Here is an 18,424-nt window from a genome sequence, read left to right as displayed (position 1 = left end):
GGTCTGATGTGGGCATCCCATAGAGAGCCCAATGGGAGCTGGAGGTGACGGCTCCCGTTGATGATGATGGATGGTGGGAGCGCCCATGCTGCCAGCAGGAGCCGACCACATCTCTGTCCTCACGTCACCGAGCGCTGCCCAGGGGGTGGTGGGATCACCATCCCTGCAAGTGTTCCCGACTGGAGGAGATGTGGCATTGAGGGACATGGTTAGTGGGCACGGTGGGATGGCTTGGGGTTGGACCTGGGGGTCTGAGAGGGCTTTTGCCACCCTAAGGATTCTGTGACTCCGTGGCAATGAGATGGGAGGAAGGATCACTCAACACGATGCCTGTGGCAGCTGCTCACTGAATTTGGTGGCTCAAGAGGTCCGTTCTCATGTGCCCTCCCACCCTGCAGTTTGCTCATGGGACACTCGCCTCCACCTCCATGGGGATGTTTCCCCTGGGATCTAAATGACAGATTATTCTAGCCAGGAAGGCAAGATTCAAAACGGCACCAATGCTCATGTCTCCCTCTCCTTATTAGAATCCTGGGGGACCCACAGGAGATTGAGAGGCCCTGCACCTGGCAGGGTTGTGTAAGCCTCTTGCAGAACATGTTTCCTGGCTCCTCCTTCGCCCACCCCAACATTCCCTCCCCACAGCACCGCTCTGCACCGCTGCAGTCGCACTGTTGGTGCCAGTGACAGCTCCAGGTTCCAACCCGGCTGTTCTACCGTGGGCTGCATGTAAACAGAAGCAAAGTTCAATGGAGAACATCATTGCACAAGTGGGGAAACGGTCCCTGGGAGACTCCGTGGAGGACTGTCCCATGCATCAGCCATGGGGAGCTGCAGGACCATGCTGCGCATGGCTGCTCTGAGCTTCTCCCTTTGATCCGTGCTTATGTGTTATGTGAAATGCTCCATGCAAGCAGCAATGGCTGCCGTAGGGCTCCTCTGATTTCCTCCAAGTTCCATGCAACTCCAGGGCCACGTGCTTCTGCTGGAGGGCCCAGCACGATGGAGATGGGGTGGGAGCAGTGCCCGCCTGCAGCCTGCAAGCAGCACCGGGAGCTCTGCAAACCCTTTCCCACTGCAGCAACAAGGCACAAAGCCGGCTCTTCGTCCGGCTGCGTTTCAGCCCAACCTTCCCTTGCCTCTTTGCCATGCCTGGGTGAACACCTGGACTGCAGGATCAGGCCCCGGGGCAGTGCAGCAGGTGCTCGGTGCAGCCCAGCCCGGAGCTGCTATCAGAGCACCGAATTGGGATCCAAAGAGCTGCTCATGGGGTGAGACAGCCGCAGCGACGCCGCGCGGGGCCGAGCTTTGCAGACCTAATGGAAAAAGCAGGGCAGCCTATGGGAGACTTTCCATGAGTGTTGATGCACTCTGGGCCAGGCCTTTGATTCTGGAGCTTAGCCCCAGACTTTTCCAGCTTTTTCAGGTGTTTGCAGCTGGTATTTGGTTTCAGCTCCGCTTCCAGCCTGATTCATTTGGGTAGACACCTCAGTCTGCACCGTGCTGAGCTCAGGCTTCCACCCTCTGCAGCAAGCACTCATCATCTGCAAGGAAGCAGCATCCCCTGCTTCCCCTATGGCCCGACCCATCCTGGGGTGTCCGGCACAGAGCATTTTTCAGTGAAAAAGGGAATTGCAGGCATGTTGGGACACACACTTACGCACCAACTCGCCTCCTGAGGATGCGCATTAGCTGAGCACTGCTGCTGAACAACAATGATTAAGGGCTCAGAGGAAAAGCTGAGTCACCCCAAGGGCATGCTGCTACTCCTTACCAGCGAGGGAGCTGCGTGGGGAATTTGCCTGGCACCAGTGCACACAACACATGAACTTCCATCCTCCTGTGACACCACATGGCAAGCAGTGCGCTGCTGCCTACATCCCTGACCCAGAATAAGGGGAAGAGACCCTGAGAACCCCTCTCTGGGGTCACACTGAGCTCTGCATGCTCATTCCACAAGATCCCGCTCTGAAGCCCAGATGAGACCAGCAAACCCCAACACTTCTCTATTTACCCACTGCAGGGCCTTGGTTTGAGGTTCTCCTGAGTGTTTGTGTCCGAACACTGTTGGATGCGCAGTGCACAGGCTCTCAGGTTGCAATGGACACCATTCCCCACGTGCTGCACGGTGCCCAGCACTGCTCCTCGTGGTGGAGCTGAGGCTCCATCCTGGAAATCCGAATTGCAATGGCAGCTCCATCAGCATGCATGCCCTGCTCCATCGCAGCACACAGAGGTGGAGAAGATGGGGGCAGGGAGGCAGAATTTATGTAATTACCTGCAGGAACCTTTCTGCCTCTGCACTGAATGGAGAAACCAGAACGCAGCCAAGGTTTCTGCAAGCTGGGCAAACATCCCGACCAGAGAAGGCTTTCTTGAAACTCCACTCTTCCAGGCGGTGCCTTTCTTGGCTGTTGCTTTGGCAGCACCCGGCCAGAATGTCTGGAGGCTGTTACAGGGCAGGACTGCTGCCTCCTCTGTTTTCTTATGAAATACACCCACAAAGCAACCTGCAGAGGCTCCAGTCTGCCAAATCAAAGGGATCGCAGTTGTCCCAGGGCTACACACTCAGAGCAGCATTCCAAGCAAAGCTACATTTCTAAAACCTGGGCTGCAGAAATTAAAGGCGCAGGCAGCCTTTCCTTCCTTCCCCCATCGCCTCTGACTGCATCCTGTCCCACCTCCCCTTTGCTCCCCCCTCCCTCCCCCCGACATTGACAAGAACTGAAGCGATGAACTTTTCCAGCCCACGTGGATGTCCTGGATCCCGAACCACAGTGGCTCTCCATCCCTCGGCACCAGCTCCTTTGTGACCGTGCTCCCCCACACCACGACGTTCCTTCTGGCTCTTCTCCAATTCCAGACTGATTCGTGTGAATATTCATTTATTTATTTATTTATTTATTTATTTATTTGTGCATCTCTCTCTCTTCCCCTTGAGGTTGTCCCGTATCGCCTCCGTTGGCCACGGGACGTGAGGTTGCCAGCAAAGGGTTTCCCAGCAGAGATGGGGACATCACAGCACTGCTCCCTGAGCCCCAATGCATCCCTCTGTGGCACAGAAGGGGACCTCTCCCTGAGCCAAAGAACCAGGAGAGAGTGGGGAAATACCCTCAGCGTGGGATCTGTGTGCAGGCTGGACTCGTTGCCCTCTGCTTTTATTGGTGCAGACGGCTGAGGGCACTTTCTAGCTGGAAAAGGGCACCTTCCTCTGAAGTGGATAAGGTGGAACACCATAGACCTCCATATACACACATCAGAAGAAGCACCTCTCAGACTTTCTCCTTCTCCTCGTGGGGTCTGCAGGCTGAGAGCCTCAGGGCTGCTGCTCTGCCACCATTTCTGCCCATCTGGGTAGGGCTGGGCTGTGCCATTCTGCCCCATTCTGCACAGTCTGGGCACCAATCTTCGCTTCCCTTCACCTCTGCAACAATAGCACTTTTCAGCCTCTGTGCCCAAGGCCAGCTGGCAGTTTCTGGCACGAGGACACACAGAAATCTTTCCTCGTACGCTGTGCTCTCTCAATCCTCTCTGTTGTTTGTGCTGTCTTTTCAGGTTCACTCATACAGCCTCTTCGACTGCAGTGCCCAGAAGTGGAGGCAATGAGACTTAAGTGAGCATCCTCTGCTTTTGAAATGAATACGTTCTCTTGAAATCAGTCTTTGCTGAGGAAAAAAAGACCACTTTCGAAGGAAATGCACCATCTGGAGAGGCTTTACTGGTACAAAAAGTTGACTTTCTGTTGCTTCAGTATCTGACACAGTGAGAGATGTCTCCATGAGGTCCTCCGCACTACGATGGCTGTTGCAGAGCGGCTGCAGCGTTGCAATGGTGCTGATGTCTGGGCAGACCTGAAGGTACAGCAGATCCCACCACGTTGAGGAGATCCAAGCTGGCCATTGGCATGAGTTTAATGCAGAGGGTGATACAGCAACAGGAAGCTCAGCACACTGCCAAAATGAGCCCAAAGGACATGGGGCGTTCACCCTGCATTGATCAGGCAGCCCTGTGCTGTTCCAGCTCTCCTGTTTGGAGTGGCACTGTTGGAGTCTCCAACCATTTGATAGTTAAAAGGAAGTTTAACCAACAAAAAAGCCCAAGAGAGAAACCTTTCAGTGCCTTAAAGCAGCCACAAGTGCTGCATATCCCAGGAGAGCTGGGCTGTAATTCCTGCTAGCTTAGCATCAAAGGGTGCTCCGAAACTTTACCTTCCTGGTGACGTCTCTTCTTCCCAATGAAAGATGACCCAGGTGACCCCTGATTGAATGTCTCGATAGTCCAGAAGGCAGGGAGCAAGATAATTAGAGCCACCGCTCTGATCACAGGAGGGAGGTGAAGCCCAGGTAGGGGCTGAACAAAGCTCCTTTCAATAGCGGGTGTGACGGCGGCGATGGTCACAGAGGGGCTGGGGAGGGGGCAGGAGAGGGCTTTAAAGGGGGTTAAGGAGCTTATTTTTGAATAAAGGGTGCAGGAAGCTGGTTGTTATCATCCCAGTGCCATTCAGGCTGCAGGTGTGACTTAATCTCCTGGCTGTGGGCGTCAGCATCGTCCGGAGCTCAGCCTGCACGGGAGCGACCACGCTTCCCACACCACTGCGGCAGACCTATGCATCCAAACCTGTGCATATCACCCAAATGATGAGGTATTTTAAAAGTCCACATCCTTGGCGTTCTTTGTACCTTCACAGCATGAAGACATCTCATCTCCAAGCTTTGGAGATCCTCCTCCCAGTGCAAAGGCATGAGATCTGTGATTCAATGTCAAGAGATAGCAGCAATCCGCCCCGTGCATCACTGTCCCAGCTCCAGTTTCTCCTTGCAACCTGGCAGCCCTTCCTCCTTAAAGCTCACCATCTTCCACCACAGTTCCTCCTACAGCTCCCACTTCTCCACCTCCCCGTAGAGCTCTCATGGGCAGCACCGCGTATTTCCAGTGCTGGATCAAGGCTGCTATTAGCCCTCACCTGGACCCTCGCTGTCTCATTCACTCATATCCAACCTTTTTAGATCCTTGTCCTGTTTCCCTCCCCCAGACAAGGAGCATTAAGGAAAAAACGATGAAAAGCCACAGCCATCCAACTGAAAGCTCCCGCTTCCTCTTTGCTGCTTCTTCCCCCCCCCCCATTTTTGCTGGAGCCCCAGGAAGCACCCACACAAGTGTAAAATTGCTTCCATGCCGGGCTCTGCTCACGTTAAAGCCCTCTGACTGCTGGTGCACAAGTCCCTGCACAGCACAAATTGGACCAATTTGGAGCGATTAGTGAAGAATTCACATATGGTGCCCAGCCAACACCGTGGACTGATCGCCTCCTGCAGCCCATTAAGGGCCATTTATTGTGATGGGCCCATTTGTCTTTGTTGTTAGTTCTGGCATGGCTGGTGACAGCTCTTTGGCTGGCCACCGGGCCAACCTCTCCCTGCCATCATCTCGGGGGTAGGAGGGCAAAGCTGAGACACACATTGAGGCTGACACCAGCTGATGGATGTCCCCAGGAGCCATGCCAGGCTGGAGCAGCAGGAGGAACTACCAGTTGGGGTTGTGCGTTGGGTCCAGTGGCCATGCAGGGAATGAAGCTGTGTCTACGTACAGCGGTTGAACTGAGATGATGGTACCAACGAGGTGACGTGATAGAGAACTGCCCTTCCCCTGCGGCCCCAATGCTTAAGGGCTTCCAGCAGAAAGCTTGCATAGAAAGCTTTGTGTCTTCCAACCATCCTTCAGCCAAAGTTGAAGCCCGTGGGCTTCGAAGGCCAAAGGGTGGATGCTGAGGACCAACCAAAGCAGGCAGGCTGGCCGCAGGAACACACCTCCATGCTTTCTGCAGCTCCAGAAAGAATGGGGAAAGAAAGAAGCAGCAGAGAACGCACTGAGGAGTGCCCTTGGAACATATTTTACCATGGCTGGAGTTGAGCTGTTGCCCAGATGACCGTGAGTTCACTTCCAGTAGCAAAAAGATGCTTTCTGCTGCCACCATTCCTCTGGCAAAGCAAGGTGAATAGGCCAACGTATGTTTACATTGGTGTAATGATAACCAGACTGGTGGTTATGTGTACATGACTACAGAGCAAAAAAATTCATGCCCTGTAACTGACACAGGTGTCACAGCTCAGAACTGTCAGCAGGGCCGAGCAATTTTAGAGGGACTAAAATGGAAAGCAAATGGTGCCACGTGGCGCTTTGCTTTCACAGATGAGGATTTTGAGGAGTTTGGAATTTGGAATTTCTCTTTCAAAATCGATCCTTTCATGGCACGAGAGCCGAGATGGGAAGAGAACGACCAAGGGACTTTAATATCATAGATGAAATATTTCCATTCTTTGAGCTATTGTTCTGACCAAAGCACTCGCCCACAATTACCATAAAAGCCTGCAATTGAGCAGAATTTACGGTTATTGGTTAAAAAAAAAGGGAAAAAAAAACCAATTTCAGAGCAATCTTTTTGCCTCCTTTTGGCCCAGGTCCTCTTTGAAATGGCATTTATGAAGGCTGACCTGTTTTTAACCTTCCTACAAGGGAAAAAACAGATCAACACAATCCCCCTCCCCAGCAGTCAACTTTCCCTGGCGGAGCTGAGCCATATTTTAACACCTCGGTCCCTTTGACAGCACCATCCTATGGGCTGCCATGCGCTGACAGCCCCCATTGTGTCCTTCCAGGGTAATTAAGAACTTGATCCAGAGCTTTTAAACCTCTTGGGCTGACGGATACCCTCTGAAGCAAGGCACTGTCACTCTTTGGGGTGCTAAAAGGTTTCTGTCCCAGGCCAAGGGGCACCGGGACACCTGGGTCCGTTTCAGAGCTATTTAGCCATCTCCTTGTCAAGTGGGGCTATTTGGGGAATTGGGGTCAATTATAACCAGCCCTCACCTGTCTTGCTTCTATGGAGAACTGGAGCCAGATGGCAACGTGTAGGGTTGGCCTCTCCCTTTGTGCAGAGCTCAACTCATCCCCTTCCCATGGGGAAGATGAACGTGGAGCTGCAAACCACCCCACAGCACTGCTTGAAATATGGTGGAACGGAGTGGAGTAGAGTGGAATGAGTGGGAAAGGAGATGTTCTTTCTGCTCTGAGCCCATCATCAGATGAACCTCAGACACAGCAGTGATCTCAGTGGGTATCGGGAGGCTGAAGCCAAGCATCCTCAAATCCACCCTCCCCAGTCCCAAAGCTGGTGAGTTTCTGCCATCCAGGCAGGAATTTCATGGCCACTTTGAGGTTAAATCTGCCGTAATTCCAGGCATGTCCAACCTGCAGCTTCTCCAAGGGATTCTCAAGTACACAAATGGATTTAGGAGCTTGGAGATGGGACTTAGGCTCTGAAATGGCTTTTCTGCCTTTGCTAATCTCCCTGGCAGACTTCGTCAAGGCAGTTGTGTGCTGCCCACCAGATTTCCATGATGTGATCTTGTCTTTCTCCTCCTTGTTCTGATTAACAATACTTCTTTGCATTGCATGAGAGGGCAATGCACGGTGAGACTCTCCCACTCTGTTTATCCATACGGCGTTTTCGGGTGACGTTTGCCCAACATTAGTGCACTTTAGCCTTTTGTCACTGATTTCAGAAAAGCCAACATTTCAGCCATGTTCCCGATTTTCTCCTTCCCTCTCGTGCTGCCGCCGCACTCTCTGCAGATCTCCTTAACCAGAGGGATGTTTGAAACCTCGCGTCCACTTTTTCCCCGCTGCCAGAAGTGACGTGAGGTGCAGCAGCCTTTGATGAACCCTCTGGGACTCATCATTTGCTGGGGTGATTCAGCAGCAGATCACACACTCACGGTGCCCTTCCAGAGTGATGCGCACAACGAATCAGCGAAGCAAGCAAAACCAGCCGTGCAAATCAAGACGTGCTCCCAGCTGAGGACCCGACCGACTCTTCCATCATGAGCGTGCGATGCACCTTCCCCATGTCACCCGACCCAGACCCTCCAACAGACATTCTCTGTTGCTCAAGAAGACCAGGGTGGAAGAGGTGAAATGTGTGCCTTCTTCCTCATTTGATGTCCTTGTTGCACTGTTTGGACACAGAGAAACTGCCTCTCATTTTTGGTCAAAGAATGGCACCGTGTCAGAATGTCAGCTGATGGCTATACATGTGCCTTGCTTTGGGGGAGATGGTTCAGCCTCTCCGTGCGAAGCAGCTTTTCCATGCCCTTCAGCACATGGTTGCCCTTCTCCAGCCCTCCTGTAACTCCACATCTTGGAACACAGTGGCTGGAGTGACACGTGGTACCCCAAACACGAGCACAGCAAGGTTCTGTGGAGCAGCACAACAGCCCCCTCTGCATTCTCCTCGGTGCCCTTCGTGGAGATACCCCATTCCGTTGGCTGCTTTGGCTGTCATCACGCATTAAGCCAATGATATCATAGGATTGCAGTGGTGGCTCCAAGATCTCTTCCCTGAGCTGTATCCCCTTCTGAGTTCAGCACTGTGCAGGCATGATTTATTTACACCACCTTTTCCCAGATGTGTTATTATAATTTACACTCGAGATAACTCGCCTGATTGTTGCCCACTCATTCAGTGGTGTGAGTGCCTTCTGGAGCCACTCACTCCTGGTGCACCCACAAGAGCCCGAAGCACTTTGTTAAGCAAGCACCAATTTGCCATTTTATCCCATGCTCTTATAGATTCTGAAGGTTTCTTGCTATCATTCCCTTTAGGAAGTCTATTTATTTGTTCGTTTCTTTTGTATCACTGTTTTCCATTAAACCAGGGGGAAAAAAACACCTCAACCAAACCACCACACGGTCGTGCTGTGCTCTCCTGGTAACATCAGGTCTTGACACGATTCAACAGAAAAAGATTTGGGGGTGAAGTTTCGTCTTGGAATGTTTCCATTTTTCTTGTCATGTCCACACTGATCAGGAATGGGGAATGGAGGCATAAAAGGGAAGGGCCCGTGCTCTTTGGGCTGCTTCCCAGCAAACGATGTAATTTATGAGCAGGAGGCCAGCCTTGCTCTGCTTGACGGTGTCCAGACCTCACCAGGCATCACAGGTGTAGTTAAAAAGTAATTGGATAAAACCACACAGCCCCCGCGAGCCCCTTTGGCAAAGCATTTTCCCTGAGTGTGAATGAACCGAGGTCCGAAAGGGGATGGGAAGCCAGAGGGGATGCACGCTGCTGTGTTCACTGGGGAGAGCTGGACCAGCCATCAGGGCTGGGATCCCCTCCGTCTGCCTGGGCTGCGGCACTGAGATGAAACTGAGATGTTGGCTGGGTCTGCTGCTGGAAGGAGGGTCGCAGTGTTGGGGAAGGGGTGGTGGAAGCCATTTGTGATGCTTTGTGCAAGACCACGCGGAGCAGATCTCCCCACCTGTGACAGCAGGGGACACCGCGTGGCCGGGGGTCACCAGCCAAGGACATCTGCCAGAGAGGAAGAGGATGAGGAAGGTCATTTGTCCCAGACCAGGACAGAAGGTCTTCTGTGAGACCCCGACCTCAATCCAGTCGGGCAGTCCAAGAGCCACATCCTTGCTTGGGTCCCTGTAGCCTCTGTCTCACCATATCTTGGGAATCCTCACGGAGCCACGTTGGGTTTGGGTTGGCCTTCAGTGCATTTTGGGGGACGTGGGGTAGTGGGCACGGGTGGTGGGCTGATGGTTGGATGAGGGGGTTTTAGAAGACTTTTCCAACCTCAGTGATTCCGTGATTCTATGATTCAGGATTCCTCTGTTCCTTGGTGGATGCAGGCAGAGCAAACACATCCACTGTGATGGGAGGAGACCTCGGCTCGCTGTTAGCCCACAGCAGACCCCTCCTCACATGGTGACGGCCCTTGTGCTCCTGCAGGGGGTCACGGTTCAGCACCCCCACGGCCAGGACCAGATGGTTTCAACCAGGACTGAACCAGATGCATCTAGAAAGCCCACTGATGGGCCCATGAGTGCGTTAATTGGCCTTAATGACTCCAGGCAGCTGTGCGTGGGGTCCACACCCCTCTGCCCATAGGCCCAGAAGCTCCATTTAAGCTCAGACCTTGGGCTGTGATCTGGCTGCTCTTCTTCCCCAGTGTCTCCTTTGCAATGGTTAGCATTCAAGGAAGACAAAAGCTGCTGCAGTGAGTGGAGCCTGGTGTCCTATTCTTGTATTGCTGATGGAGAAGGCTGTCAAGATCTGAACAATCTGCTGCTCTGTGGATGGGATCTGCATTTCTTCAGCTGTGCTGAGGAAAAGGAAGAACCAACTTCTGGTATTGAAGCAGTTATGAGAAGGACAACATTTGGAGGACCAAACCAGGTCAGGAGTGCTTTTTGTCATCCAGTTCTGAATATCTTACAAGGCTTAAATAGGTAAGAGATGTGTGACAGGAAGGGGAAATATACTGTGCTGCCATCTGTATAAATCAAAGCACTTCAGTGAATCTGTTGTCAGCTTTTATGCGTTTCTTATGGAAGAAACTGAAACAAAGCACACTTTAAAACAATGTGTGGAGGGCTGTGAGTGATCAGCCTACTGAAGTTGTTCCTATTTTGCATTCTAATGAACAGAGCTACCACGGCACAGCTGATGATTGGTAACTCATTAAGCTGCACTAAGGAGGTCATGGGCCAGCATCCATCCATAGCCTTAAAACAGGGTGGTGGAAGTTGGGATTCTTAATAGGATCAGTGAGGTTCACGTGCACTGAGTGTGTTCTGCATGCGTGTGCAGCTGGGATGGACTGAGTGCTGGTGCTTGGGAGCAGAGCTCTGGTAAGAGCACAGTGCTGCAGGGGTCTGCCTGGAGATGGGAGGCTGCAGGCCTTGCCAGGGCAATGGTTCAGAGCCAGCTTTGTGATTTTTGACGAATCAGCAGATAAAAGGTGAGAGCAGAGACCTGGATGGATACCTGCAGGTGGGCTGTCCAGCTCTGGTCATTGCCCATGTCTGTGAGCTGCTCTGGGCTCCAGCAGCAATGGTTCCTGCTGTCCCCTTGGCCGGACCTTGGCTTTTAACCTGCACAAGTGTCCTGAGAGCAGCGACTCTGCCACTTGGCTCCTCTTTGCAAACAGCTCCAGAAATGCTTTTGCTAAGCAAAAGCAAGGACTGATGTCATCCCGAGGCCCTGCGAGCCAGGGATCTGAGCAAAGGCCCTGGGTGCCTGTATCTTAATCCAGCTGCGGTTGCTCCTGCTTTCAAGCCCTTATTACCCGCCTAATTCCGCGCTAGGATATTGCTCAGACATCTAAGGAGATGCAAGGCTGGCAATTTCAGTGCGCTCCTAAACATCTCCAGCAAAACACCTGCCGGTGCCAAGCCCTCGGTGGCTCCTCAGCCCATTTCTCCTAAGTAAGGAGATTTCCAGGGCGAGTCTGCCCTGGCCCTGCAGGAGGCACCTTTTTGCTGCCAGGGCTCTGGGCTGTCGCTCAGGGTGCAGGAATGCAGGCGAGGCTGCCCTGTGGTTAGGAGGGCTCCACCCCACAGACAGAGGCAGGCGCCCAGGTACCAGCACGGAGACTTGGGGCTCATCCAGGGCTGCTGATGACAGGAGCTGATCTGTGCCTTAACCCTTTGCGTGCCTGCTGGGCGCTGCTCCCACCTCCCTGCTGTTGGGTGGAGGGGGATCTGTGATGGAAGGCTGGTGGTAAGCAGGGATCTGACCTGTGTCCTCTGTTTTCTCCTTCTGATCGAAGAGCTCCGGCTGGAGGCTTATGTTAAGAGGAAGAGGTTCCTCTGCTGTTGTCTTCGTGGTGGTCATGAGCTCCTTTTTCACTTGAACAGTGGGGTTTGGGCTGTGTATCACCTACTGTTGTTCTGCTGAGGTCTCCTTGGATGGCTGGAGCTGAGACAGATGGTTATCCTTGGAGTGCAGCGCTTTGGCACTGATTCTATGCTTCTCATGTCAAGCCCTGTGTGTGCCTTCCTCCGTGATGAGAGCTCTGGCCAAGCAGTGTTGGGCAGTCTGACCATGTGAAGGCTTCCATAGCTCAGTAGCCTCAGCTGCACTGCTCTTGTGAGGGCAGCATCCCGTTGGCTCCCAGCTAACGTGACCCTGTGCTGCTGTTTCTGAGTCTCAGCTCTCCATATGCAACTGCTTCTGACTGCCCACGCAGTGTTAAGCACCAGTGCAAATCCTCAGCTGGGCCCTGGGCTCCCAGCTGGTATCTGTGTCCCACCAGCTGTGTTCTACCAATTCGGAAGCTTCTGTATGGAAGGACAGGTTTCATATCCCTCTCCTCTCTATGAAGCAAAGCAGGACGGGTTTCCTGCGTGGTTCTCCCCCCAGGTGCCAGCAGGTTGGATTCCAGGCTTTGGTCTGTTTTCCTGTTATTCTCTTTGTGTTTACTTCAGGTATCCATTGCTGGGAGGTCAGAATCCCTGTAGGTGCCACCAAGGGCCATTTCCTTGGGATTGGTGTGGCTGAGGCAGACTGAGATGAGGCTGGAGCCGGACTCGATGACCCTCAGGGGGTCCACTCCAACTATATGCTATGACTCTATGAGATGTGGCAGCAGCTCTCCCTCATCTCTGCCCTTTTGGTTGATTGCTGCCTTCCCAGCAGTGCCCCTGGGATGTTTCCCATCTGCTGGATTGCTTTGCTTAGAACCCAGTGGAAATCTCTTGGAGCAGAAATACTTTTTTCCATTAGAAGACTGCTTTCATGAGCTTGTGGATGAAGGTTGGAGGGCTCCTCCATGCCCAGCGTGGTTAGCAAATGTGTTGTCAGCCTGTAGTTCCTCACAGACAAACACTGCAATGAAAAAGGAGGAACAGACCAACAGACAGACCACCAACACGACAGACCAAATCCTGGCCATTGGAAATAACAAAAGTGAAGTCTCTGGGGAGGTTCCAGTCCACGGGAATGCTGTTAGGAGCTTTATCTTGGCTTTCTACTGCTACCTCCTGCTGTGGTTCGTGTTGAGGAGGAACAAGAGCTACTGCACTGGTGTGGGCAAGAAGAGCCAATGGGCACAAGCCATTGACTGCAGGGTTTGGGCTGTAGGCACGAATCTCCCCGAGGAGGCAGCCCATGTGGGGCAGGAGATGTTGGCTGCATCCAGATGGGTGCTGAGCCATCCTCCTCCTGCCACCGCTCACCGTCGGGGTGCTGACCCGTGCCCGGGGCTGCGTGGACCAGTTCAGGTGCCTACGCTGCAACTTCCATCCCTTACAGCATGACCTGCAACGTGGGTCTGGGTGATGCCACGGAGGGCCGTTGCGATGTCGCCTCGTGCTGCAACACGCTTCTGCTGACACAGCCCGACGTCACGCGGGCACACAGGGATGAGTGCTCTGCCCTCAGCTGTGAGTGTGATGTCAGCCACGGCTCTGCCAATGCCATTGGGGCCACGGAGCTGTGCTCGCTCCAGCAGCACCTTCCAGCACCTTCCAGCTTGCTCTGTGCTGACACACCGGTTTGAGAGCTGCCCGGTGGATTGTGCTGCTGCAGTTGGGGTTTCGGTCTCATCTTCAGCATGTGGAACTGCTGTGAAGGGCTTAGTGTTGAGTTTGGCAAGAGGATGGAGAGGCAGCTGGGTTTGGTCAGTGGGGAGCTCTTTGCTTGTGCTTCTTCAGGCTGAGTGACTCCTTGGTGGGTGGTGGTCCCTAAGGGAAAACACTCAGGATGGATAGGAAGGAAAACTTCTTCTCTTTAAGAGTGGTCAGGCACTGGAACAGACCCAGGGAGGTGGAGGGGTTCCTGTCCCTGGAGGTGCTCAGGAAATGTGGAGATGTGGCCCGGAGGGGTGCGGTTAGTGGGCACGATGGGATGGGTTGGGGTTGCACACTGGAAATCTCCAAGGTCTTTCCCAGGATTCTATGGTCTCTTTAAGGATTCTGTGATTCATAGAATAGTTGGGTTGGGAGAGATCTTAAAAGCCCATCCAGTTCCATAGGCACGGACAGCCCAGGGCTCATCCGTGGCCTTGGGCACCTCCAGGGATGGGTACCCAAAGCTCTGGGCAGCAGTGCCAGAGCATCACCGCCTCTGGGTAAAGAATGTCCTCTTCACATCTGACCTAAACCTCCCCTCTTCTAGCTTAAAGCCATCCTCCCTTGTCCTGTCGCTATCTGCTCATCACAGGCAATTATCTGCCGATAATTACTATGTTGAACAATTCCAGAAAGACTTTATTTAACATAAACGTTTAGAAAAGGAATTACAGCGGATAAAATGTAGCCCAAGGGCTGAGGACTGCTGGGTTGTGTTTCCAGCCTTGCCATTAGTCTGTATGGCCACGGCATGGAACAGAGGTGGCTTCTGTAGCTTGACTTTAGGGGAAGGAACCTTGCTCTCTCCTACCAAATTAGCCAAAATTATGTCAGTAAATGAGCACAGTAAAGCACAACCCTAATTCACTTATTGCTTTAGAATCAGCCTGATGGCACCTCTTGCCTTTCCAGCTCCAAACAGAGCACTGAAGAGTGTGCAAGACTGGGATAATTTGCCAGAAAAGGGTCATTGAGTCCAACTCCTGCTTTGCACAAGGCCACAGAGGAACCCCCCGTGTCCATGTTGGTGCAGGAAATGGAGGGCTCGGTGCATCCTGCACAGCGTTGCACAGTGTGGAGGAGCAGTTGGTAACACATGGGGCTCTGGTTTGCAGCTCTCCTTGAGGCAAGTTGCTCGTGCTGGGGAGGGAGTCTGGTCTTGCTTGGCATCAAATGAACAGGAGAAGGAGAAAAAGGAGATGAGCCCTCAGGGAGGGTAATCCTTGTCTTGGAAGCTGGCTGGGCTTAAAGGAAGACCTCATGGCTGAATATATCCCATCTCCAAACTCTTGAGGTCACCAGGAGCGTTGGTAGTGGGGAGCAGTAGGGTTTAATTGGGAGCAGAATCACTGAGGCTTGGAAAATACCTCTCAGACCCCCCAACCCATCCCACTGTGCCCACACTTTGGGTCACCTCCAGTGATGAGGACTCCGCCACCTCCCAGGGCACTCTGTGCCAACTCATCACTGCTCTTTGGAGAAGAGATTGTTCCTAATGCCCAACCTGAGCTCTGGGCTCTGCTGCTGTGGTCCTTTGGAGCAGCAAAGCAAAACCCTGAATCCCATATCACAGATACGAGCTGGGGTGGACTGCACTGGCATCCTTGCACCATTTTCTCCATGAGAACACCGGATCTCATCACATCCATGAGCCGCTGTGCAGCAATTGCTCTCTGTTTGGGACCAGGGAGAGGAGCAGGCTCAGAGCAGGGCAGCTCCCTTGCTGCGGCCTCTGGGGTGGGGCAGGTTCCAGCAGCGTGCCAGGAGATGCGGCTGTCCTTGGACACGTTGAGCTTCCCCTCTTCTCAGCACTGGGAGCGCTTGGATCGCCCTTCAGCAGTTGGGCACAGGAGGAGAAAGATCATTAACATACAAAGGGCTCCTCTTTCAACACCAGCCTTTGCAAGCTTTCGTGATGTTTCTGCCTCATCGCATTCATTCTGTGTTGTGCTTTGGTTTGGTTCTCTGTATTTTTGTCTTAACAAAAAAGAAGTGCCAGTTCTTGGAATTGGGCGAGCACACCAAAATCTTGGCTTTTTGTTAAGGGTTCCCGATGACTGCAGAGGAAAACAAAGGCTTCTGAAGGCACCAGAAGTGGTGGCCCAGCACAAGGGCTGCACCCTCTCTGTTTGTTTCTGACTCTTGCAGTGCTCAAAGCAATTTTTTAAGGGGGAAGGGGGAGATCAGAGGGCGGTCTCAGCTCTGGGTGCTCAGCACAGGCAGGTGGAATGGTGCCGGGGCTGCTCTGCCTGTTGCAGAAGAGGATGCCCACCTCAGCAGGATGGGGAGGAATGGGAAGTGCTCCATCCCGAGGCTCACCAGCAGAGGTTGGCTGTTGCTGCTGGGAGCACAGACTGGTGGTAGTTTGGGGAACGGCTGCCCCTCTTGTTTTGCACAGGGCAGATTCTTGTGGGGTGTGTGATGGTTTCCCTGCTTGTGGCCCAGTGTTGCAGGTGGGATCTGCTCCCTGCAGTGGCAAATGGTGGCAGTTTGAATCTTATGCTGGTCCTGGGGCAACGAAGCTGAAGGTCCTGATACGGGCCCATTGCATCTTTCTGGATATGACCCACTTGTAATGGGGGCACGCTGCAGGTACGGCCAAAGCTATTCAGGTTAAAGACCTCTGTTGGTTCTCTGGGCTATTCTGGCTATGGGCCTCGGGGGAAATAGGTCAGGTGCTTTGTGATCTGTGTCACTGTGTTGGCTCCAAGCATTCCTCAGCGCCGTCTGCAAGGAGATGCCACAGCGCTGACCCATGGGCTGCTGCTGCCGTCTCCTCCTTTGGGTTCTTTGTGTTCTTCCTCACCAAACGGTGCCGGAGCTCTTCTACAGCACAGCAGTACCTCCCCCTTCTCTTTCCCTTACATAAATGGTAGTTTTCGTGGGGCGGGGGGGAGGGATGGCTGTCACACTCCTCTCTTGGATGCCCATCCCTGATATGCTCCGCACCTCAAACTGCCTTTGGTTATGTATTGGAAATGACATTTTTCTACAAGATGGGTGATTTGTGTTTGAAAATACACACTTAGCCAGACGAACCCAACGTTCCTTTTATTTTACCTGAACCCAAATATCTGAGCACCAATGCTCGTTGTCTCTTTTCTGTTCTCCCTTCCTTCTGTGGTTACCCACCGTCTTCATGGTAACACCGTAATCAGTTTAAAAAACCCAGCAACTTTAAAACAGAGGGGTGAGAAATTCGTCTCTGTTGCTCTTCTGAGCAGAAATTGAGAGCAAATCCACTTATGTTTGGCTCTGCTCTTTTAACCAGAGGCCTGGAACCAGAAGTGCCGTGTGGGCAGGGAGCACAGGTGAGTTCCACGGCTCCCCTCCCATGTGGACCTGCTCGGTGTGCTGCTCCCTGTCTCCACACAGGGTCTCCCTCTCCTTGGACAAGGCAGTGGCTGGGAGATGTGTGCTAATGCCAGTTCAGATCTGGTGCTTTGGCCTTGGTGGGTGTGAGTGGGATAGAACCATGCAGGAATATGATGGCTTGCTAGGGCATGGGCTCATGGAGGTGCTTAATTCCATAGCAATGGATCATGGAATCATAGAATCACCAAGGTGGGAAAAGACCTCCGACATCATCCAGTCCAACCGTCCACCCATCACCAATACTTCCCACTAAACCGTATCCCTCAGCACACATTAGAGGATCTCAGATGTCTCAGCCATCTTTGGGCTGGATGAGGCTGTGAGCACCTGGTGGAGCTAGGGTGTCCCCATCCATTGCAGGGGTGTTGGACCAAATGGCCTCTAAGGGTCCCTTACAATTCAAACCATGCTATGCTATATCAGGAGACAAACATTGGTGCTGGCAATGGGGTCCTGCAACCATGAGGGTCCGCTCAGGTGCCCACCAACCCAGCCCTCCAGAAGGAGCACCCCCTTCTTCCAAAGTGCTTGGGGTGCCCATAGGAACAACTCTCCAGGGGGTCTGGTCAAGGTGGGGATGTGAGTTGGAGCCGAGCTGACCCTTTGCTCTTGGGGAGATGGGAAGGGAGGCTGGGGAGAGCAATGGAGCTGTAAAGTCGTTCTTGGAGGAATTTGCCATTCCTTCAGTGGGAGGCATGAAGGAAACCAACTCTTTGAGGGGATCGGTGCCACGTGCACCTCTCTGGGGGTGGGAAACATGTGCTTCTCATTTGTCTTGTTTGTTCCAAAGGGATCTGTTTCCCATTGACTCCTGACCCATCAAAATGGGGGGGGGAGAAACAACAGAAATATCTGACCAACCTCATCCGTGGTGTAAGTCCCACCAGCTTCAATGGGACCACGGTTCAACCTAAAGAAAAAAGGAACTGACTTTAAGCTAGAACATGAGAAATACCATCTTGTTTTGGGGCACTGATGTGACTGGAGTCATTGCTTGCCCAGTTATCGTGGCGCTGGATCCGACCCTGCTGTTAGACAATGGGATGAATTCCTTTCTGAATAACACCCCTGGATTTAAAAATAAATCACTCCATTAAAACCTTTTTGCCGCTGATGTAAAATTGCAGAAAGGAAAATTGGCTCAGCGAAAGTGGCCTTCATTCAGTACTTTGGAAACATTTAATTGGGGGCTATCTCTTTTGTTGTTGTTGTTGTTACGTGAAATGGGACGAGTGGACAGATGAGAAACAGTCAAAAGGAGGGGAAAAAAGAAAAACCCAACACTTTTTATCCCACATTTGGGCCATTCTTTTGTGATGGATCCATTGCGTCGCTTTCAGTCTCCTCAGAAGGGAGTGTTGGGTGACGGAGGGGTTTTCTCCCTTTTCTCTCAGCAGAGCAGCTCCCTCTGACCCGCACCTTTCTTTGGTCCCACATCCCACCTCACTGCAATGAAAGAACCACTCTTATAGCTGAGCATCATTGCTCTTTGTGCTCAATGGCCCATTCTCAGGTGTGGGGTTGTGTGGCACCTCCTGCCCCGCTCGCTGTGCTGTGGGTGGGATTGTCCACATTTCCTTTGCCATCTCCATGCAGCCCCTCACATCTTTCCCTTCACAGCATTAATTTAGCA

Source organism: Gallus gallus, chromosome 27, assembly GCF_016699485.2.
Source record: "Gallus gallus isolate bGalGal1 chromosome 27, bGalGal1.mat.broiler.GRCg7b, whole genome shotgun sequence".
NCBI classification, from domain to species: Eukaryota; Metazoa; Chordata; class Aves; order Galliformes; family Phasianidae; genus Gallus; species Gallus gallus.
This window is presented reverse-complemented; position numbering follows the sequence as displayed.